General features: G+C 35.6%; 1 long non-coding RNA gene across 9 annotated transcripts in view; it reads left to right on the top strand.

Annotated features, from left to right (window-relative positions):
* LOC111098070 overlaps positions 1 to 24,809 on the top strand; it is a 293,135-nt gene that overhangs the window by 118,687 nt on the left and 149,639 nt on the right. For 8 of the 9 annotated variants that reach the window (XR_005366852.1, XR_005366846.1, XR_005366847.1 and 5 more), the window contains exon 4: positions 13,104 to 13,243. This is a non-coding gene — a long non-coding RNA (uncharacterized LOC111098070). Of the gene's footprint in view, positions 1 to 13,103; positions 13,244 to 19,306; positions 19,397 to 24,809 lie in introns of all 9 variants that reach the window. The other variant, XR_005366850.1, reaches the window with a different exon arrangement.

The raw sequence follows: 24,809 nt of genomic DNA, 5'->3' as shown, positions 1-24,809 counted from the left end.
ATGACCCATAAAAACTCCTGGTTACTGCTCTAACACAAGAGGAGACTAGGAAAAAGACATTGCACATTTCCTTACAGCCTGGGACACCCCAGAGTTTTTTGTTTGTTTGTTTGTTTTGTTTTGTTTTTTTAATAGGTTCTTCACATGCTGAGCTGCAGAATCAAGTCTGGCCTGGAAATGGTCTCAATTGTTAGGCCCTGATATGTCTGATGCTAAATTTCTTTTTGTTCTCTGTATATAATCTGTCTTCTTTTGATACAACAGACCCACAGCATAATGGCTTAGGATGGCTGATATCCTCCCCTTCTGTGGGCATTTTCTAACATGATTGAGTTTATTTTCACTTCTGTTTTTCAATCCCTGCTGACTTTGTTACTCAGTTCAGAGTGCATGGTTTCTTGGCTGACATGAGAGTCTAGGATATTTGCAGCTCCTCTGGAGACTCCTGCCGGCTCTTGTCTCTTCAGCTAGCACCATCTTTGTCTTTCACAGCTCCTCAGGTGGCTGAAATTTTCACAGCTTGTTAGGTGGCTCTGGCTTTCACAGTTTGTGGCCCTGGATGGCTGCTAGGGGAACAGCATTTTCACTCCTTCCCAAAGCCAAGCTTCGCAGTGGAAATGTGTGAGTTGTGCCAGTAGCCTCCCAGAAATCCCGTGGTTGTGGCAGATGCAAGCTAACGCAGCATGGAGATGAGATTTCTTCCAGATTGGAAATTGATGTCCCAAACAGAAAGTGAATTGTACTGACTTCGTTCTCAAGTAAGTTGTGACAATTGGAAATAAGAGCAACACCACATAAAATTGCTGGCAAAATAAACAGCAAATCGCATTATAGGTGGAATATGGGTCCCTGTCTATCTTTTTTCTTTTAATAGTTGTTAATACGGCCAGGATGCTAAAATGTATTTAATAGAGGTTTCCCTTGATATAGCACTATTTTCAGGAGCCAGGGAAAAATAGTGTTTTATCAGGAAGAAGGTAATAAGCAGGAATTGAAATGTTTTCATTTGGATCCTAAGTGGTGCCTGAGGTAAAATTGCACAATGTTAAAGCAACAATAATTGGTTCCTCCTGGCTTTCTCCATTGAAGGAAATTGAAATTCAATTGACTTTCAATGGAATAGTCATGGAGTTCCAATTGTCATTGCTCTGACTTTGTGCTTGTCTATCCCAAGAATGGTATGGGAGCCAAAAAAGAAAAGGTTCTGAAACAGCTGGGGAAATCAGTGCAATTATTTTAGGACAGATTGGAGGGGAATGAGGTCTTCCAAATATATGAATAGATTTCACTTTACCTCAGAGGCCGTAATTGATATGATACCATTGTTGATATTAACTTGAATATGGTTGGAAGTAGGGTACGGTTCTTTTGTAATTATTGATGGTAAAGCAAAGTTTATTAAAAAGAGGTTAAGCTATGACAACAGTCTAGGCTTGGGAGGCAAAATGAGAGGTCAACACTGAGTCCATTTGTTTTGTGGACTTAGATAATTTTAAGTAGTGTTGTAAGGTGCCATCATACAACAATTCTAGTACCTAGTGTTTATTTAGATATTATGCTGGCTTATCTCATTTATTACTTGCCAAAAAAAAAAAAAAAAAGTTAGCCCTGGCCCTTTTTATAGATGAGGAATCTCAGACTCAGAAGTGTCAGGTGTTCTTCTCAAGGTCCATATAGTTAGACAATTGTTGAACCAGAATTCAGTCTAAGATATGAATGAGTCTTAACCTGTGTAACACCCTTACTCTAAGCAAGATTATTTAGAAGGGGGAAAAACCCAAAAAACTATTGGACTACATATTTACTATAAATAAGAATACAATAAGGCACTAGAATTGTTAATGTGATGGTCGAACAAACTAGTTGGAGAAATACAGTGAAAAAGAGCCATTAAATATTTGATTAAAAATTGTACTAAAATGCTTCAGTTTGCTCAATATACCAGATTTAACGTGCATTAAAAACAAATTTTTATTTTTTTATTTAAATTCAATTTGCTAACATAGTATAACACTCAGTGCCCATCACTTCCTATGCCCTCCTTAATGCTCATCACCCAGTTATCCCATCCCTCCACTCACCTCCCCTTCAGCAACCCTCTGTTTCCCAGTTAAGAGTTTCATGGTTTGTCTTCCTCTTTAATTTTTCCCCAATTTCCACTGCTTCCCTTGTAGTCTCCTTCACTATTTCTTATATTCCACATCTGAGTGACACCATATGATAATTGTCTTTCTTCCATTCACTTACTTCACTTAGCTTAATATCCTCTCCAGTTCCATCCACATTCATGTAAATGGTAGGTATTCATCCTTTCTGATGGCTGAGTAATATTCCATTGTGTGTGTATGTGTGTGTGTGTATACCACACCTTTATCCATTCATCTGTCAGAGGACATCTCAGCTCCTTTCACAGTTTGGCTGTTGCGGAATTTGCTGCTATGGACATTGGAGTGCAGTTGTCCTGTCATTGCACTGCATCTGTACCTTTGGGGTAAATACCCAATAGTGCAATTGCTGAGTCATAGGATAGCTCTATTTTTAACTTTTTGAGGAACCTCCACACTATTTTCCAGAGTGGCTGCACCAGCTTGCATTCCCACTAACACTGCAAGAATTTTCCCCTCTCTCCACATCCTTGCCAACATTTGTTGTTTCCTATCTTGTTAATTTTAGCCATTCTCAGCAGAGTAAAGTGGTATCTCATTGTGGTTTTGACTTGCATTTCCCTGATAATGTGAGATATGGAGCTTTTTTTTATGTGCCTGTTGGCCATGTGTAGATCTTCTTTGGAGAAATGTCTGTTCATGAAAAAGATGTATTTTAAAACATTTCACTGTGGAACATTTGAAACAAATTCAGGAGTACAAAGAAATATTAGAAAATGTTATATACTCATAACTTACCTTAAACAGTTATCTGTTATCTGCCATGTTATCTACTCATGGCAAATTATATTTCATCTCTACCTCTAAATACTTCCCTGCTACTAACAATTTTATGAAAGAAACCTCAGTAGTTCTGTTATTTCATACACAAATATGTCAGTATGTATTTCTAATAGATAAGGACTCCTTATTTTAAAAATAATCACAATATTCTTTTACATATTATAACTCTTTAATATTCAAATATTCAGTCATTGTTCCATTTCCTAAAACATTTAAGAATTTTTAAAATACAGCTTTACTAAGAGGGGTTCTTGGCTGGCTCAGTCAGATAAGTGGCCGACTCTTGATTTGGGTTGTGGTCTCAGGGCTGTGTGATTGAGCCCTGGCCCGGTCGTGTTCAGCAGGGAGTCTGCTTGAGATTCTTTCACTCCCTCTTCCTCTGCCACTCCCCTGACTCATGCTTGCTGTCTCTAAAATAAAGAAATAAAATCTTTTTTTTTAAAAGAGTTAAAATCTGCTTTATTGAGATTTAGCTTACACAAAATAAAAACATCCTATTTTATGTGAAATGATTTTTTTTCTTTAAGTAGGCTCCACATGTGGGGCCCAACACAGGGCTTGAACTCACAACCCTGAGATCAGGACCTGAGCTGAGGTTGAGTCAGGCTTAACTTACTAAGCCATCCATTGAAATGATTTTTAACAAATATATTCATTTGTATAACCACTACCAGAATCAAGATACAGAATAATTTCTTCATGCTCCAAGTTCCTGCTGCCTTTTTCTCAATTCCTCTTCTGCTCAACCCCAGCCTCAGGAGACTACCATTCTGTTTTCCATCATGACAAATTATTGTTTTTGTTTTTATCTTTAATAGTTCTTCTTTTAGTTATTTTAGCTTAATTTTCTCTTCTGTTTCTAGTTTCTTACAATAAAACTTTTATAAGTGATTTGAATCTTTTTTCCAAATACTTAAACTATCATTTTTTCTTTAAGCACTACATTAGTTTATATCCCATACATTTTAATACATTGCTTTTTCATTTTTATTTTATTCAAAATATTTTCTAATTTCCCTTTTATTTTTTCTTTAATCCATAAGTTATTTAGAAGTTTGTTGTTTAATTTTCAAATATTTGGGGATTTTTCTATCAAGAAAATTTAATTCTATTTTGGTCAGAGAATATGCTTTCTGTGATTTCAATCAATTTAACTTAATTGTGACTTTTTTTCTTGCCCAGTATATAGCATATCTTGGTGAATGTTCCATGAGCACTTGGAAAGATTATTGATTATGCTGTGTTGAGTGTTATGCTCTAATAAGTGTTAGTGGGTTAAGTAGGTTGCTGTATCATTCTACAAAAATGCTATGTCATCTTGAGGGATTGCTTTATTTGTATTCTCTTTCTAATATGTATTTGCCTCATATTTATGTAGTTATTCCAGATTTTTTATCTTTATTGTCGGCATAATATATCTTTTCTCATTCTTTCTTTACATTTTCATCAAACTGCCTTCAGATGATAGTGGCTGCCTTATAGAGAATTTGTAATTGGGTCTTGTCTATATTCACTGGACACTTTCAACTTCTTAGAAGTGTTTGGAACATTTACATCTAATGTAATTATTAATATGGCTGAATTTAAATCTATTACTGTCTTTTGTGTGTTCTACTTTTCCATCTATTCTTTGTGTCTGTTTTTTTCTTTTTCAGCTTTTTGTGCATATTTTTAAAATAATTCCAATATCTCTTTGTCTTAATCTAATTATTGCTCTGGGATCTATCATGTGCACCTTTAATTTATTACAATCTGTTTTGAAATAGTAGTATACCACTTTATATAAGACCTTTACAACTCTATAATTCAATTTCTTCATTTTCCTCTCTTTAGCCTTTGTATCATATATTTTGCTGCTACATAAATTATAATCCACAAAATGATACATAGGTAATATTTCTAATTTAAACTGACATTACCTTAAAGAAAGTTTAAAATAAGGAAAATAGTTATAGTCTTACATATATAAGTTTGCCTTTATCAGAATCATAATCTGTTTGTTTGTTTGTTTGTTTGTTTATTTATTGTGCTGTGAAAAGTTTTTTTTTTTCCCCATTTGGTCCATGGCTTGGGAGGAGGCTCCAGACGGTCAAAAACCTGCCTAGTGGCTGTAGGGAGAGGCTTAGGTACAAGCCCTGGCACCAGGGGGATGTCAGAGGGGCTCCTAAAAGACTGGTAGGGTCTAGAGTTTCCTAGTCCTGCTTGATAATGAGCCTTTGGAAGAGATCCTCTCCCAGCCCAGCCTGAGGGCAGCCAGCCTGTGGAAATTAGTCAGGTAGTTGCCCATCTTCTGGATGAGTTTCACGTCCTCATCTAGGAATTGGTTCTCTAGGAAGTCACAGAGATGGCAGTCTGCAAGAGCAGATCCCAGGGCATGCAGATCCAAAAAGACCTAGTTCTTCAGAGCTGGGCAGCTTCCTTGGCATCCAGAGTTTTATTCCACTCATCTTGGGATAGCTTCTGTAGTCCTGGAGGAGGATGCAACCACTGTGGTTTTGCATCTTCAAGAGATACTCAGTACCCTGAGTATTGATATTATATCCCATGTAACTAAGTCCCTGAGTGCTTCTCCTCAGCCAGCTCATGGAAGAAGTGGCCCATGCCTTCCAAAGCCACATTATCATGGTCAAAATAAAAGCCCAGAAAGAGGTAGGTGTAGGAGGCCGACAGATGCATGTTGACCAGGTGGTTGATGGTAGCCTCCACCTCAGTGGAATAATTCTGACATGTCTGGGAGCTCATGGTTGATCAGTAATGAAGAGCTAAGCTCAAAATAAAGTATTGTCTGGTTTCAGAGGCAGAGGGTGGTTAAGAAGATGGCTCTGAAGGTTGCAATGGTATAAAAGGTTGGAGAATATTTGGAGGCCAGTAGAGGGGTGTCTTTGAGTCTGTTCCATCCAAACACTGTTGAAGCAAGAGACTGACCTACAGGACCACATTCCACTAATCAGTAATGTTTTTAAGGAACTTCTTATTCTAGTAAGAAATTAAGAGTCTGCAGTCTGGGTGCTAGGATGCCCATTGCAAATATGTTAGTCACTGTAAGATTTTTTTCAAATAGTAAAATTTATTAATTTTCTGCTCTTTCATAATGATTAGCCCAACCTTAGCAGCTTAAAACAGTATACATTTCATATAGTTTCTATTGCTTTAAATTTCTTTGAATAGGAGTATCTGGGTCATACAGTTGGTTAAGCCTCTGACTCTTACTTTCAGCTAATGCTCTGATCTTAGGGTTGTGAGATCGACACCGCCTGGACTCTGTGCTCATCATGGAGTCTGCTTGAGATTCTCTCTCCTTCTCCCTTTGCCCTTCCTGCTTGCACTTTCTCTCTCTGTCTCTCAATCAATCAATCATCAATCAATCAATAAATATTAATAAAAATAAGTTTCTTTGCATAGATAGAGTTGCTGATTTTAATTTTTTTCTTTTCTTTGAAGAACTCCATTAAAATTTATTGTAAGGTAGCTTTTATGGTGATGAATTCTGCAAACTTATGTTTGTCCCCTAAATCCTGTTTTGTCTCCATTTTTTAAGGCTATATCCCCTGGATAAATAATTTGATGTTGCATTTTTTTTTTTTTTTTTTTTTTTTGCTTTAGGCACATAATTTTTTTTAAATTTTAATTTAAAATTTTTTTTTTTTTTTTTAGTTTGCAAGATTTCAGAAAAGAAACCTTCACTAGTCTTATTTTTATTCCTCTTTGTGTGGTGTGACTTATTTCTCTAGCTAATTTTAAGAGTTCCTTTTTTACACACAGGTTTGCAGCAGTTTGATAGTATTCTGTAACTAGGAATCTTGATGTTATTTGCTTTGTGTTTATCACTTCTAATGTTTGATGCACTTCTCACATAGGTAGGTATATTATTTTCATCAAATTCAGAAAAAATCTTGTTAGTCAATTCTTAAAAACTTATTTCTGTCTCTATTTTGGGGATACTGTTTGATATTCTATCCCATGTAACTAAGACCCTGTTCATTTTCTTTTTGTCTTTTATTTTCCTCTGCTTCCTATGGATGGATTCTGTTCTATGTCTTAAAATTCACTGATCCTTTTTTCTGCAGTGTCTAATCTGTTTAGCTTATACATTGGATTTTCCATTTTAGATAGGATTTTTTCATCTTTCTAAATTTTGCTTGGTATTTTTCTTATGTTTCTTTACTGATGATATTTACTTTTTATTTTCTGTAGACCTAAGAATATGGTGTGAATCTTCTCAGGTTTCTACTGAATGTCTGGCTATAGTCATGCATTGCCTGTTACAATTGTGTAATTAGTCATTTCTTTAAAAGCATTAGCTTTTTTTAGGGAAAAATTTGGAGTCTGAAGCTGGATATTAGAGTGCCCATACTACTTAGTCATTGTAAGTTCTTAAAAATTAGATGTATTAGTTTTATGTTTCTGCTTAAAAAATCATCACAAATTTAGCAGCTTAAAACGATGTTTCTTATATCATGGGTTCTGTAGGTTGGGTCTCTGGCATGGCTTGGCATGGTACTTTGCTCAGGACCTCATACAGATGCAATGAAAGTGATAGCCAGACTGTATTGTTTTCTGGAGGCTCAACTGGGAAGGAATATACTTTCAATCCCAGAACCTATTCATGTTATTGGGGTTCATTTTTCCCAGTGGTATGACTCAAGCCACCAACTTTTGCTGGCAGTTGGCTGGAAGCTGCTTTCATGTTCTGTAGAGGGTCTCAGTCCCTTGCCACAAGAACTTCTGCATCATGGCCACCCACTTCATCAAGCCAGATAATCTGTCTGATGGAGTCTCCTACAACATAATGTAATCTTGAGAGTAACTTCATCATGTTTGCCCTATAACATAATCTGATCAAGGCAGTAACATCCAATAACCTTTGAGATATTCTATTAATGAGAAACAATACATATCTCACTTATACTTAAGAGAAGGTGATTATATAGATGTGTAGACACGAGAAGTGGGAAGTCATTGGGGTCTGCCCACTATATGAAAACTAGAAGTATTTTATTCTTTTATTTTTTTATTTTATTTTTTTTAAAGATTTTAATTATTTATTCATGAGACACACACACAGAAAGAGAGAGAGAGAGAGAGAGACAGGCAGAGGGAGAAGCAGGCTCCATGCAAGGAGCCTGACATGGGACTTAATTGCAGGTCTCCAAGATCACGCCCTGGGCCAAAGGCAGCGCTAAACAGCTGAGCCACCTGGGCTGCCTGCTAGAAGTTTTTTAAAAGCAAAATATATCATGAGTTCATGCTAATTTTTTTAATTAAAATTCAAGAATACAAGATTTTTGCTTTACTCCTGTATCTTACATTGGTTCCTCCTCTCTCCCATTTAAAATGCCAATTCCCAAAAACAATGTAATTTTCAATCCTATTTATATAAAAATGCATACACAACAATCTGAGAATTACAGTACCATTACTATGGTATTTGAAGATAGCTTAAGAACTTTTTCTTTACTGCTTTATTTGTAAAATATGCCACTGGATATACTTGTCAAATCATTGTCTTTTTTATTGGGATGCAATTGACGTATAACATTATATTAGTTTCCGATTGTACCATATAATGATTATATATATATATATATATATATATATATATATCTCATTATATATACACACACACATATATATAATGAGAAATGATCATCACAGTATGTCTAGTTAACATACATCACTACACATAATTAATATATATATATATTTTTTTGGTGGGGAAAACCTTTAAGATCTTAGCAACTTTAAAAAATACAGTATGTTATTACTAACAATGGTCACAAATCATTGTTTAAATGTTGGAGTAGTTCCTGCAAATGAGAATAAAATAGTCTTTTTGTTCCATTTTAACTTTCAGGGTCTACTTTAAAGTGTTTATTTTGTTTTATAAATATATAAAATTTGCATGATTCCCGTGTCAGATATCTCAAACATGGTGCACTGAAAGAATCAGTCTGGTTTCTACCCCTTGTGCCTGCAACTATTAGCAGTCAGCCCCCTTTCCCTCCACTCCTTCAGCCCTAGTTAATCACTAGGGTCCTTTATAGCTCTGTAGATTTTCCTGTTTTCGACATTTCATATAAATGGAATCATATAATGTGGCCTTATGTGTCTGGCTTCTTTTACTTAGCATTTTTTTAAAAGAATTTATTTATTTATTCATGAGAGACACACAGAGAGAGGCAGAGACAAAGGCAGAGGGAGAAGCAGGATCCCGTGAGAAGCCTGATGTGGGACTGGATCTCAGGACCCTGGAGTCAAGATCTAAGCCAAAGGCAGACACTAAACCACTGAGCCACCTAGGCACCCCAGCATAATGTTTTCAAGGAGCAACCATGTTGTAACAGAGTTTAGTACTTCATTCACTTTTATGGTTGAATATTCAGTGTATGGTACCACACATATTTTTTCCATTTTGCAGTTGATGACATTGGTGGTTTCTAGTTCATTCATTATTTTGAATAATGCTCTGGACATTTGTATATAATTTTTTTCACATAAGACACAAGTTTTCTTTCTTTTCTGTATATTTATCTCATTGTGGAATTGCTGGGTCAGTTGGTTACTTCAGGTTTAACCTTTTGAGGACTTGGCAGACTGTTTTCCAAAGTGATTGCAACATTTTACATTTCCACCAGCAATGTTGAGTGTTCTGATTGTCACATCCTTTCCAACATTTGATGGTATATATATTTTGATTATAGCCATCCTAGATATTTTAAAGTGGTATCTCATTGTAGTTTGGGGTTGCATTTCCCTGATGACAAATATTTTGTGTCTTCTTTAAAAAAAAGTTCAGCTTCTTTGCCTACTCTTTACCCTATTTCTTTTACTTACTGTGTATAACCTTTTAAAAATCTCATTCTTCTATGATTTTTAAGATAAGCAAATGCTTATGCATAAATATTTTCTCTCCTTCATAGATAAATGGTAGTTTGTGATATAAGGTGCACTCTATTTTGCCTTGTTTACTTAACACTTACTGTGTTGATTGTTCCATAATTATATATAGAGAAATTCTTCATTCCTTTTTATTTTTTTTTAATTTTCATGAGAGATGGGGGTGTGGGGGGCGGTCAGAGAGATAGGCAGAGGGAGAAGCAGGCTTTCTGTAGCAGCCCAATGTGAGACTCGATCCCAGACCTGAGCCCAAGGCAGACGCCCAACTGCTGAGCCACCCAGGCACCCCTCCCCATTCCTTTTTAAAACTGTAGTCTACTGCATTGTAATGGCATGTCATATTTTATTTTATAGTGTGCTCATACTGTAATTTACCTAGTTAGTCCCCTAACTTTTGAACATTTGAGTTTCCTATTTGTGTGCCATTTCAAATAAAGCTGTATGGAATAACCTTCTATATATATCTTAACATTTTTCAGTATGTCTTTAACAGATTCTTAAAGGTGGTAGTTATAAATCAGAATTCAAATAAATACACACTTTTTATAGATATTTTTAAATGTCTTTCTGTAAATGATGTGTGATTATTAATGACCACTGATAAGGTATGAGAATTCCAGTGTTTCAACAACTTCATTCAAAATTATGTTGTCAAACTTTGTATTTTCACACTGTGACAGGAGAGAAATGACATGTCAGTGCAGTTTTAATTTGCATTTTGTCGTGGTTAAAAGCCATAAGCAATTAATTTTCCATAGAAAGGATTATTCGTATTTCTATCCCTTTTTTTTTTTCTTATGGTCTGAGACATAGAGACACAGCTTTTTGTTTGTTTGTTTGTTTACAAAATAATCAAACAGAATACATCACACACAAAGAGATCTATGCTTATTGTTACATGTGTAAACCTTTCCGTATAGGGCTCTTCCATGTCCAGTTAACTATTCTAAGGGGGCAGATTCAAAAGAAAACTATTTATGTTTTTTCACCTTACAAAATGGTGACATCAGTGCCTATAAAAAATAATGTCTGCCTCTCTTTTAGGTCCCTGGGAGTAATTGAGGACATTTATTGGTTAAAATCAGTTTGCCTTTTGAGTCCTACTTTTAAGTTCTTTTAAATTTATATTCTATTATCCTAGTCTGTCTTCATGGGTCTTTTTTGAGTAAAAGCTTTTTAGCAAAGAACAAACTGGTATCACCTGGGAAATGGGTGTTTCTTGAAAATTAATAAGCTACTCCTAGACATAGGGACATTTTTAAAAGCACAATCTAGAGTTTTTTTTTTTTTTTTTTTTTTTACTGTCAATATCACAAAAGTATTGATTGCTCATTCTTTCTCTTGAATTGTTCTAGGTAACCATGTTCAGAAGGGTAGAAAAGAACTACAGATTTTTTTTAAAAGATTTTATTTATTTATTCATGAGAGACACACAGAGAGAGGCAGAGATATAGGCAGAGAGAAAAGCAGGCTACACACAGGAATCCTGTCATGGAACTCAATCCCCAGACCGGGATCAGGGCCTGAGCTGAAGGCAGATGCTCAACCGCTGAGCCACCCAGGCATCCTGAAATTTTGTTTTTAAGATTTTATTTATTTATTCATGAAAGATAGAGAGAGGGGCAGAGACACAGGCAGAGGGAGAAGCTGGCTCCCTACAGGGATCCTGATGTGGGACTCAATCCCAGGACCCTGGGATCACGGCCCGAACCAAAAGCAGACAGTCAACCACTCCGCTCAGCCACCCAGGCATCTCAGGAATGCAATTTTTTTTAATGCCCAATGTAGTTTCTTTCTGAAACTTAATGAGATGATGAAAATTATGTTTATTAACATATTTTTTAAAAAGATTTATTTACTTACGTGAGAGAGAGGGTGGGCGGGGCAGAGGGAGAGGATCTCAAGCAGACTCCCTGCTGAGTGTGGAGCCCAATGCAAGAGGTTTGATCCCAAAACCCTGAGATCATGACCTGAGCTGAAATCAAGAGTCTAATGCTCTACTGACTGAGCCGCCCAAGTGCCCCACTAACAGTTGTTTATAATAAATACAAAGATATTTTAAAAGATAGTTGCAGTTGCAGCAGTATGAAGTCAATACTGGAGGATAATTTCTTTTAGAGAACCTTGGTTTTTCATGAGATCAAGTCAACATTCTAGTCTGTGAATATTAGGTCTTTTCCAGAGGGCTAATCTCAGGAGAGAATTAGTGATAAGGAAGTCAAATAAAAACTTCAAATCTCAGTGGTTTAAAACAATGTTTATTTCTTGATTGCACAAGGTCTAACACATGTTCAGTTGCCATTCTGTATTTTATAATCTACATCTGGAACTCATCCTCAAGGACAACTTGGTAGGGAAAATAAAGAGAGGAGATACATTGGCTTTTAAGTCTTTTGGCCCTAAAGTGAAACTTGTCATTTCTGCTCACAACCAATTGGCCAGAAGCAGCTACATGACTTCAATCTAACTACATAGGAGGCTGGGAAATATAAGGAATACATGGATATTTAATGTCCATAAGGATGAATTTCAGAAGAAAAGCCTTTTGTTGCACTGAATTATAGGAATCTGAAAATTGTCTCATGGTAGTTTGGGAAGAAATAGATTTGGAAGCCCTGGAGAAAGAGGAAGGATATGTCTGGAGAAAGAGAAAGCCACACCAACGTGCCATCAGACCTGTTTCTATTGGTCACAAAACAAATAAGAAATTCTTATTATGGTGATCTAGTGATATGTTTCTAGGAACAGTTTTGTCTGCCATTTAATTTAATTTAGTTTTTTTGTTTTTTAATAGATTTTATTTATTTACTCACAAGAGACACAAAGAGAGGCAGTGACGTAGGCAGAGGGAGAAGCAGGCTCTCCACAGGGAGCCTGACACAGGACTTGATTCCAGGACCCTGGGATCATGACCTGAGCCAAAGGCAGAAGCTTATCCACTGAGACACCCAGGTGCCCCATATGACATTTATTTTAAAGTTGGATTTTCTTTTATGCTATAATTACTTTTAATTACCCACAAATATTCAGTGAAGATACTGCATAGAACAGTCTTATATTGTTGGCAGATGTAGATGATCATTTAGGGGAAACACATGAAGAAAGATTCTTTTCATGATGGTATAAAATGGAATGGGGAGAAATAATTCTCAGAAATTGAGAAAAGCTATAGAAGATATTTAAAATCAAGCTTTTGTGAATACAGAGTGGGATTTAAAAAGATTCTAAATTATCCTTCTCTTCCCTCTCTGACTCCAGTAGATAAACATGACACTGGGACTTCTAACCCCACAATAAACACAATGTGGTTCTAACCATTTAAAGAGCAGAGTGAGCCTGTAAGGCCGAAGGATTCAGGATCCTTGTGGTTAAACCAATAAATCTCCATTTATTCACTTGTGAGTATCTAGTAGATATTATATAATTTATGTGTTATCTCATTTAAGTCTAACAAAATAGATATTAGCTTCTGTATTTTATAGATTAGATAACTGCAGCACTGAGAGTTTAAATGGCTTGCCTAGAATATGTACGTAGTAAGCGAAAGAGGCAAAATTCTAATCAGGATAAATGCTTTAAACTTTGTTTTTTTCTTATTTCGAAGTATACACTGATTTGCAGAATTTTTGCCACCAATAGAGCCTGCATTTACTGGAACTTAGTATTTGCCTATAACAGGTACCAAAGATACTCATTCTGGTTCAAAAATGCAAAGTGGTACTACTGTACTGTCCAAAGTGTTCATAAATCATTTCTAGATTTGTGGAGAACCTGCGTAGAGGTTTGAGACAGTATTTTCTTTGCTAGGTAAGTTGTAACTGCAGCTAACCACATTCTAGGTTCATAATGCATCTGAAGTAGCCACAGTATATCTAGCTGTTGAAGGGGAGGAATTAAATGTTATGTTAAAAATATTCAATGGCTGAAGTTAAGGTAACACTGAATGCTTGTTCCAGGGCTCCAGGAGACATATTGCCCTAATTCTTCACCCAAAGAACTCATGCTTGAAAAAAAAGCTAATCTATGGAGAAATCCTTTTACAAATTGCTTGATTCCTACTAGCTACCAGTGGAATAAGCAATCTGTTCCTGCATTAATAGGCTGCTACCTGGAGGAAACACTTAGGCAAGATAGCAAGCTGTCTTTTAAAATTCTAGAAAGCAAAAATGTCAAAGAGGCCTGATTTTACCACGTGGGCCTTTGAATCCTACACCGCTTATTAAGACTCCTGTGTTTGGAACATATGTGAAACAAGCAACTGATTTTTTTTATGTTTTACAATTAGCCAAAACTTAAACCAATAAATATTCGGTCCTTTGATTAGGAAAAGAAAGTTCTTATGTTGTCTTAACATTTAGTAGACTGTGATTACCATCTATTATGCTTGAATGAGCAATATTCTGTTTTTTTTTTTTTAATAGACTGTCTTATGTTGAAAGCTAGTATCCTCTTAAGAGAGAGAGAGAGAGAGAGAGAGAATGAGAAAGAGAGAGAGAGAGAGAGAATGAGAGAATTTACATATCAAGGCACACTCACTGAAATCATGGTTGGCTCCATTCTGTTTTATAGCTCATCTCCTGGTGGTGACCAAAACTTGTACTTCTAAACTACATTATGTGTTTTAGTACCTATATATTCCTTTAAAAATGTGCTGGAATAATTCAATTCCAAAAATATATATAGTTATCTTACATTTTCAGTGAGCCATGCTCTCTAACACATAAGGAGAAATGATTACATTACAGAAACCACACAATGCTCTCTTAAATCATGTAATCTTCTTGAGGCAAAACTATCTCCTCCTCCACCCCGAGCAGAAATAAAAGCTATATGTAAGCAATATTAAGTGTGTTGCTAAATGTTAGTAAAAAAAAAAAAAAAAAAAAATTCAATTGAAAAAAAAAAAAGGTAGGGCTGAGCAATCAATTTATATCTGGTTCAGAGCATGTTACAAATACCAAGAGATTTCAAAGTGTTGAAAATGAATCACAGCAGCATTCACGACTGAGCAGCAACAGGGAATGATATAAAATAAGTTCCCAGCTTGGGGTTTTCTGTAGGTTTCTCCTTTTGCCATGCAATCAATCATGTGCAGTATTGCATTCTTTCCATTTGTGCATTCATCACTGTACTAGCAATTGCACTGGAGAAATTGGACAGAGCAGAGGAGGAAAGGAGTCTGGCTGGACTGTTTAGTGACATAGGGGGCAGGTCTTCTCCTTTGAACTTGAGTTTGGGGGTTCCATTTGGTATAGAGATGGCATTTATAGGCACAGAAACTTTTTTTGGGGGGGGCTTGGAAAATTCAAACACTGTTGGTGAAAAGCAGAGTACACACATTTAATATGGGTATTCTGGTATGGTAAAGCAAATTTGATCAAAAATATATTTTTAAGAATATTTGTGTTGAGGATCTCCACAAATCCTGGGATCACCAATGTACAGACATAGTAGATCAAATTTATTTAGCGTCTACCACATTCAAAGCTCTATGTTTGTAGTTTGGAAGGACACAAAACATCTCCAAAATATCACAAAATCTTTAAGCGGTACAGGAAAGTGTTATTTTTGTAATTTGGCTGAGTGCAGTTTTCTCCAGTGTCTGAAAGAGTGGTTCTCCCGTGTCTGAGTGTCTGAAAAAGTTGACATGACATAAAGCAAAGAAACAATTACCATTAATTTATATGGACAATTGTTTTGAGCATTCGTAGAACTAACAGACAATCTCTCTTAGGCTTTTCTGATACTTTTAGTACACATCTTGCTAAAGGGTGCACAAAATAAATGGACATAAGACACAGCACACATGTTCAAAGACACAGTTCAAAGTTGTGGTGGCTTGATGCTGAGATGCTGAGTGTAGTTCCCGGGGAAGGAGCTGGGTGATGTTACGGTTGCTGTTTGGGGTGCGCACTGCCTTTTTAATGGCTCATTGCAAAACAAGTACTGAATGCTATTTTCATTTTTTTGCCTTTTTTTTTTTTTTTTTGTAAAACTGAAAACCCTTTTTGGATTTCTTTCAGTTAGTGAAAACAGATACTCATAAATCTTTTGTAAAAGCAAAGTGGTGTTTCATACATATATGGAATTTAAGAAACAAAACAGATGAACATAGGGAAAGAGAAGGAAAAATAAGATGAAAACAGAGAGAGGGAGGCAAACCATAAAAGATGCTGAACTATAAGAAATTGAGGGTTGTTGGATGGGAGTGGTTAGAGGGAAGGGATAACTGAGTAACGGGCATTAAAGCACTTGATGTAATGAGCACTGGGTATTGTATGCAACTGATGAATCACTAAATTCTACCTCTGAAACTAATAAAAGAAAAAGTGAAGCAGTTTAAGGCAAGCTTGCTCAAAGCAGGGGATGTCTGTGTAGAGGGCTATGTGAAAGCTCCAGGAAAATCAGTGTCACCCATCTTTGAAAGAATTTGGAATGAGGAGGACTGGGTATGTTTAATGGAAAGCATGAAAAAAGTGACTAGAAAATGTTCCATGTTTATAGAACAACAGAGTAGAAATCAGAGTGGATGGTGCTCATGCATGGGACAGGGCATAAGCCAACCTATCAGGAACAGGAATCTTATTATCACTATGCTTTCTGAGTATGTTGTAGCTCACAGGTACCATGGAAGACAATTATATCTAATGCAGAAGGTTTTAATTTTCTGAAAAAGTGTCGTGAAAAATGATAAGATTTTTCCTTCCAGAAAACTTTGAAAATATATGGCTTCCACCTAAGACATGGTTAATATACCTGACATATTCAGACTAGCAATGCTGAGATAGAAGTCATAGAGAGCCTAGACTTGGTCAATTATTTACTCCTACATGGAGTGTTTGCTTGTTTAGTTTGCATGTTAGAAATTGATCTATCAATTAGATTTGATGTATTCTGGCCATTCAGCTTTTCAGCAATTTAATGTTCACTCTTGGATGACAGGTTGTATTTTATGAAAGGTACAAGGGACTATTTTTCGTTGAAAAGAGTTTTCAAGAATCAGTGGCTCAAGGACATTTCTCTGAATCTGCTAGTTTGGAGTGGGATTATAAACTTCCTTTAGGGGTTCAGTAGATATTCTTATTAATAACTCTGGTTCAAGTAAGGTATAGATTCTGCACTATGAATTCTGTTCCCAGATTTTAAACTAGTCTGTTGGAAGGATCTGGTTATGGTGGCTTTTGATACAACCCAAATGAGTCCATTTAGAGTCTTGTTTCTAAAAGAAAAAAAAGAAAGTATACACTATACACCTCCATACAACTCATAACCACAAAGTCCCAGGAAAATTCTGTTACGTTCTTGGTTTTAGGATTGGGACAGCTTGAACAAAAGGAGGCAACAAAGACATCATGCCTGGGTTTCTAAGTTCCTCCTAGATCAACCTGATATTAAGGAATTTTCATTCACCTTCCATTCATCAAGAAAAGAAAGTATAGCCTATCGGTCAGAGAAGGAGTCAATTTGGCTTATGTATACTATGGCCTGGTAGATGATAATGTCCCTTAATTTTTATTCAGTTTTGCTAATCAATGTTATATAAGCAAGTTATTCTTTACGTTAAAAAGCCCATCTAATTTATTTAGTTTCTCTATGACTAAAAGACCCATTGTAGTATTTTAAAAATAAGCTAATATTTAATATTAAATATATTACTTTCATAATCTTTTCAGTAAAATGCTGAGGAAGAAGAGCTATGTTCGATTTTAGGTTAATTTTGAGTGTCTTCAAAATGATATTAAAGCTTCATTGATATGACATGCCTAATACCTGTATTTTAGAGAAAAGTGAGCAAGGAAAATGCCATTCAAGTTGAGATTTTTGGCAGCCTAGGGAAGTTGAAATTCTATATGAAATTGGCAATTTGTGGTATTCCTATATTCTTCTTGCTAAATTTCAGTTCAAATACTTTCTACAGCAAGACAGCTTATTCTGACTTTCAGAGAGACTCGAGAATAATGAAAGAAAAAAACAGTATTGTGAAATAGTACTACTTCACAAAATAAATTTAATTTGGAATTTGTATATGTGTTAGATATGTGAACAATATCAGGGTAGTTTATTAATTTTCTATAGATTTTTGTCTGTGGCTTAAGATTGAGTATTTAATAGGCCACAACAGATATGTAAGTAATCTTTAAAGTCTTTGGTGTTTTGATTTCCTCAAGATCTAATTAATCTTGGGGAAAATTACTGGGATACATATGTACAAATGTCAGAAGTAAAATGCGATATCAAGGAATTCAACTATTTGAGTAGTATTTCAGTTGAGTGAAATTCTTGTTTCCAATATCATTGGTTTAAGGAAAATCTATGTGAGTAGAGTGAGGCTGAGAACTGGCCAGTTTTACAGGCAGTCTGGGTCAAGTTGATACTTTTTTTCTTAGATTATGTAGATAGTGGTTTATATCTCAACATCATTTTGGAGCAGAATTTCCCAAATAATGTCTTCATGAGATAATGTATAACAATATAGGAAATATCTAAAAAAATCCATGTTTCAATAATTTTCAGGACACAGCTAGGTGATTGAGTGACAGAACTTAATTTTATTTATAAATTCTCAGGTATTAAATATATACAAGTACTCTGAGATTCTCTGAACAGAAGACTATATATATTACAAGTAATAGTAGGTTTCGATAGCATTAGGAAGGTTTTGGCTAGGAGACCCAAGAGTGTTCTTGTGCCAATCGCATTTTCTTTCTGTGAGGTCCCTCAAAGGAAGGTGTATATTGAATAAGCAATAATAATAATAAATAGAAACTCAGAATGACTTCTTAATATTAACATGTGAGTGTCTGGTACTCCAGTGGAGTCTCTTAAGAATGCTGGTAAGATACACAGTAATAAATTATTTCTGTTCGTTTATCCACACTTACAATGATATTCTATTCATTTGAAGACGAATATGGCCAACTGAGCCAGGCTGGAAGTCATTTACCATCCATTTCAATGAAAATGGGAAGTAGACAACAGATATGGTGGACTCGCTCTAAGGGAATACTAACACATTTCCTAACACATTCCATGAAGGGAATAAGTAAAAGAAAAAAAAAGGGGGAAAGCAGGAAAGCTAGGCTGTAGGTCTGAGACAACTTATTCACTAGGCTGCATGGCAGGAAGTGCTGGAAGAAAAAGACAGAAAGAGAAAGAAAAACAACAGAGATAGATCCGAAGAAGAGTCCCAGTTCTGTGAACCTGCATCACTGCACCAAAAAAGGTACTAAAAAGGACAGTGCCACAATGTGCAGGCTTTAAAGCATCACTTGACCGAACCCAGTAATAAAGTATGTTCGAGTAAGTATTCTGAGACTTGTCCCATCAGGATACTAAATGCTCATCTTTGAAGGAAAGGGAGGAATGGGAGAGATTAAGAAAAAAAGCAGCAACCCTCAGCCCAACAAGATGCACAGTTGGCCAAATTTACTTACCACAGTCTTTTTTTTTTTTCCCTCAAGGATACTCTCTTAAGGATCAGCTTTTAGAGAAAATACTTTAGAAAATGATCCATATCCTTAAAGCCATTGCCTAAAATGAGTAAGTCTAAGGTGAGCAGTAAGATACAGAAAAAGTTACCCTCGTGAATTTTAGTAGTGTAACAGCGATACATTTCAATGAACTGTGGCAATTCGACTTAAAACTTGAAATGTTTTAGATCAGAAGTTCCCATTGATCCCAGAAAGGGAAATGGTAGAACCTTTCTGGAATCTGTTCCTTTGATTCTGGGTATATGGAGGATACAGGGAGCTGGCTGTATGAAGGAACGCTTAAATCCAGAAAAACATCTAACCACTTCTTCTACCGTAAAGTCTGTTGAAGTTCCTTGAATACGAGAGATGCCCGTATTGCACAGCTCAGTCCATGTGATTTTGTACATTACTTTCAGTCTAGGAGTCTATTTCATCAGAGTTGCTTATGATATTATGGCCTAAGCTCATAAGCTCATTGATTTAGGGTCCTGTTTTTTTTGGTTGTTGTTTGTTTGTTTTGTTTTGTTTTCATTTAGGGTCTTGTTTTGAATGTTCTTACTAGTAACGAAAAATGGACCCTTAAAGTCATCATTGCTTCCCTTGTTATTTACTTGCTGTTTTTATGATTCATTGTAAATATATTAGGACAATTTTCCAGTTAATTATTTTGAAGAATTAAAAATTAGCTACGGTAGACACACTAGTTGTTTTTTAAGCACCAAAAAGCAAGTTCACCTTGTGGGTATTTTGTTTGCCTGGTTTTCCATTTCCTTGCTGTTCTGGATAACCTTCCATCAGCATATTCCTTGAAATGAGCTTGAAGTATTTGTTCTATATTTTATATTGAACTTGGGCTCGTGTCTTTTGCAGAGAAATGACTTGTTAACATATTGTTTTTGAAGCACAATTTGCATTTCTGTGAACCAGGGATTAGGTATTGTGTGTAGATTAGGAATAATTTATGTCTAATTAATAATTGATGTTTTTCCCTATTCTGACTGAGATTTCGTTCTGCATAATATGAGAAGAGCAGATACTCCCTTGTGATGACAAGGGAAAGCATTTTTCAAGTGCAAATAATGCTCAAACCTCAAAATCAGCTGCAGTGGGCTTCACTGCTAAATAATTGAACCTATTGGATCTCAGATTTTTTTTTTCACAATTCTTGTCTTCTGGAATTAGAAGATGTACGCATGTAATAATGCCCTGTGTATCCAGAACTGAAAAACTTGGTAACCTCACATATCTAAAGGGCATTGAAAACTGAAAAGTGTCCCAAGAAGGACCTCTGGCCAATCAGAAAGGAAAGCCACAAAGCTTTTACATTAACACTGTTTTGTCAGGGGACAGTCCCTCAGGTACTCACTTACAGCAGTTAATCTACATATCATTTTTAAAAATAGGCTTTTTAAATTTCAAACAGATATTATAATAATTCCAAATATACAGAAGTATTTATAGTAAAGGTAACTGCTGCCTCCCCCACTCTCATTCAACTTCCTAGCAGTGATAAGTACTAATTATTTCTAGTCTCTTTAAAATTCAACAAGCCCATTATATTTCTTAGATTAAAACAGCCAATTAGAAGAGCTGAGAAAGGCACCTGGAAGTAACTAGAAGCCCTAACTGCCTGTAAGAATAGAAATAAACATAAAAAGCAAAAAAAAAAAAAAAATAGATCAAAGAAAGGTATTAAGACAATCACCACATTCCACGAACACTACAAAATCATGACAATCCAGAACATTTAGTTCATACCATCATACCAGATTCCAAGCAGTACTATTAAATGAGGCATTGCAAGAGTGTGTTCAAATGAGAGAAAAGTTATCTGGCAGTGTTTTCCAAAATGCGTGGATTAGAGCTAGTTTCATGTAATATGTTTATCACAAAAATAAACCAAAAATATCCTATTACTGTTATAAGAGATCAACTTGGCCTCAGTTTTTCTTCTTTGCTTTTAAGATTTTCACTAAAACATCATATTGATGGGTGATGCTGAAATAGTCTTATCCGAAAATGGTCAAATTGCAGTATAGAGATCAGTATTTATTGCCATCTCCTGTACGTTCACCTTTCACTAGCTATACTTTGTTTTTAGACCTCAAAAAACACCCAATTTCTTGATATTTTCATTCCCTTCCAATCCAACACCTATCTGATAGTTTCTGGTTTCCACCACTGAAGCTTGACTCTGCATGTCACATTTTAGTCACTCTCCTCCCATTGACCAGGAGGATCTTTATGTTCCTCCCAGCTTGACTGAAGATAGCCACCTTCCTGACTTGTAGGCCTCTGACCTTCCTTTTCTTAGAACATGTGCATAAGAAAACTTGTAATTGTAAATTGTTCTGGTGCCTCCTTGAGAGGTCAATCTTTTTAAATACCTCTTGCCTATTTTTTACCCAGTAATGTCTTTTTTTCCAGAACTTGGGAGCCATCCCTTTGATATATAATTAAAGAAGATAGTTCCCCTATTATCCAGTAGGAGGGCTTTGCTTGAAGGTGTAAATCTATCTGCTGTTATGGAAATATGAAAAAGCAAACTTTTTTTGGCAGGGGGAAGAGGGGGGACATCCAATTAGCCAACACAGATAGTTTAGGATCCCCCTTGCCTCAGAGGAAAGGAGTTCAGACTGAGCTCTGGTCTCCCTCTTCTTTATTGCAATAGGCTGAATTCAATAAAGTCCTCCTTGCCTGTTTAATTTTGTCTAGTGCGATTTTTGCTTTGACACCATCCGCTTACTGATCTACCTTAACCTTCTGCTGTTCCACTTTCAACCCTTATATCGAGTCAGTATTTGACCTTCTTTACTGTTATGTCATGCTTACTTTGTATGATACTGTAGAGAATTAGACAATCTTTTCCAAGTTGCATGGTAGTTTTCCCAAAATGTCACCACTCTCCTCCATCCAAATAGTTGTCAGCTGTGCCAATACTAGATACTTCCAATTATAAAAAGAACTTTATCAGTTTGAGAATTTAAGTGGTATTTCAAATCAATCTTCCTAATAAATTGCTGCCATTGTGATGTCAAAAAAAAAAAAATGACCATGCTAGAGGTGTTCTATCATTCAGCCCTGCCTATATCACAATCTTTACCTTTCCCCAGGTCCTGCTGCATAATCTGGGCTCCATCATACCAGATTGATGGACAATTTAATGTTTCAGAATGTTTTCTGTGTCCTTGACTTTACTGACACAGTTCCCTGCCCTCATGCATACACTTGTTCACTCACTCATTCTTTCAAAGGTTTCCTTGAAATTCTTAGAAAACACATGAAAGTCCTAAATTAAATTTTCCCTCTTCTGTGTCTGATGAGCCTGTTTCCTTTTTCAAGATATAGCTTAGTCTCTATCCCATAAAGCATTTTTAACTTTCCCTGTCATCATGTAGAATTAACCTCTCTTTCCCTTCCCAACTCAATTGTTACATTTTTCTATCACAGGACATAAAACATTTTTGACATATTTTTTAAAAAAACATATTTAACCATTTAAAGGACCAGAAACCATTTTGATTCCAGCAAACAACACAGTCCACTGTGACTGAATTTGACTGTTGTTTTTTTGTTTTGTTTTTGTTTTTAATTTAGATCCATTAATTTGAATGTCTCTGTTGGTTTAGTGCTGGATACAGAACATCTCTGACACATATGTTTTCCTATGCTTGGCATTGATCCTTGGTTAGTGACCTTATTCAATGATTTGTTTCATATACAAAGACATATATATACTTTATAAGATAGTCTGTTGAGAAAAATGTCCTTGAACCTGTAACAATTATAATTTACAGAAATGATTACAGAAACATAGTTTCTAATAAGAGTGCTTGGTGCATGAATCATTCTGAATAAATAAAATTTCCCAATGGCTCAGCACTTGAAATATCCAAACTTTAGGGGCACCTGGGTGGCTCAGTGATTGAGTGGCTGCCTTTGGCTCCGGTCGTGATCCTGGGGTGCTGGGATCAAGTTCCACATCGGGCTCCTCGCAGGGACCCTGCTTCTTCCTCTGCCTATGTCTCTGCCTCTCTCTTTGTCTCAAATAAATAAATAGATACATACATACATACAAACCTAAATAACTAAACTTTAAAATGTTCCAATGAGAGAAAATATTATAGATATGTATTCCATATGCTTTTGATTTTAGTTAGAATATATGGGGTAGAATTTAAAATCTTTTAATATTTTCTTTACCATATATCGTCATCATTTTGAACAGCCTGGGATCTAAAGTTCTGGTGCTTTCAGGAGCAGCTTAGTCTTTTGGAGCTGTGAGGCATCTGGCTGCTGTGCATATCCTGCCTTTCATAGACCTCTATTTATATAATAAACCGCTTTTTGGAAGCTTACAAAACATTCTAATTTACAAATGTTTTATATTAAACAGTAGCAAGGGCACACTAGGGATTTGTTTTTAAAAGACATAATTAACATTTTGACCAATAGAATTTCTGATAATGAATTACCTGCTCAAAAGCCAAAAATTAAAAAAAAAAAAAACAACACACACACACTTTTTAAATTTTCATTATTCAGGACTACAGATAGCTGAATTTTCTTGACAGTTGAACCCTAGATAGGTAAATTTAATTTTGATGGGTTCTAAACTGGTGATATTAACAACAGCAAAACAACAATGCCTTATAACAAAGCAATGTTTGTTTTAAGATTAGAAACCCCTTTTAGGGTGTTTCAAATCAAAACAGATTAGGAATTATTATGTATGCAATTCAGATGATCAGCAAAAGATATTTTTAAAGGACCCTTGTATTTAACCTCCCCTAAACTTGTTAATCATACAAAAATGAAGCCTGGACCTCAGTTTACGTATTTCACATGGGTCTTGTAAACCTTGGCAATATCCCTAATTTGGTATTTTAAAAAGTATTTGCAATTCTGTCTCCATAAAACTGTGTAGGTTTGGAAAGTTCAAAATTTTACACTATCTCAATCTCTTAATGATCGTCATATATTCAATATTTCTGGGTTAGTGAGAAAATGGTGTATTGTGTGGTATGGTCAACTTTATCCATCCCAAAATCTAAAATGAGCATAAGAAGGAATTATGCTAAGGACATTCAACAAAAGTGTGTTTCCTTAGGAGTACATTTACATAATGAGATAGTTTCATGAGAGGATATCTCTAAAAAAGAGGAGAGTGGTATGGTGGTAGGGGCTTGGGGACATTCTATAGAAGCTAATAGATTCTGTATGTGTCTTGAATGCCTTCTGAAATTGGAGGAGTGTACTTGAAGGGAGCCATTCTGCTATGTGAAGTATTTTCACTGACAGGAGTCCCTACGGACAAACAATCTTTTGACTTGCTGTTATTGCTGAGAATAGAATATTTGAATTTAAAATTCATGGGTGGATAGTGAAGGGATGGGATCAAAATGGCAAATAAGACTATTCATCTCCAGCCCCCTTCCAAAGTAAACACTAGTAGAAATGACAGATGACATTAACATAATTATGGACACAC

The sequence above is a fragment of the Canis lupus genome, chromosome 11 (genome assembly GCF_011100685.1).
Source record: "Canis lupus familiaris isolate Mischka breed German Shepherd chromosome 11, alternate assembly UU_Cfam_GSD_1.0, whole genome shotgun sequence".
In the NCBI taxonomy this organism is placed as follows: Eukaryota; Metazoa; Chordata; class Mammalia; order Carnivora; family Canidae; genus Canis; species Canis lupus.
Note: the sequence above shows the minus strand (reverse complement) of the source record. Positions and strands in the feature narration are given on the sequence as shown.